Source organism: Numida meleagris, chromosome 31, assembly GCF_002078875.1.
Source record: "Numida meleagris isolate 19003 breed g44 Domestic line chromosome 31, NumMel1.0, whole genome shotgun sequence".
In the NCBI taxonomy this organism is placed as follows: domain Eukaryota; kingdom Metazoa; phylum Chordata; class Aves; order Galliformes; family Numididae; genus Numida; species Numida meleagris.
Window position 1 is genome coordinate 105,166 of NC_034436.1, and position 347 is coordinate 105,512.

The window sequence follows — 347 nt, forward strand, 5'->3', positions numbered from 1 at the left end:
GTTCACGTTCACAGCCCCTGGAACGGACCGGTTCGGCTCACAGCTGCCGCCGAGAGCCTTGTGGCATCCAATTTGTTCATTGTCGCGGTGGACTGGCAGGGGTCCCTGTCCCCAACAACTGAGCTCCTTCATGTCACAGTGCCTCATGGCTCCAGGCACCTCGCCGTGTATTGCAGTTAAGCAGCCACACGCACGCACTGCAGCCTCCCTGTTTCTTAACCACCCCCCCCCACACACAGAGGTACAAGGTGGGTGACGCTGATGAGCAGGGCAAAGAGTGAGCTCCCCACAACTGCCTCCCCACACAACGCCCAGTTGCCCCCAAAACCTCTTCTCAAACCCCACAA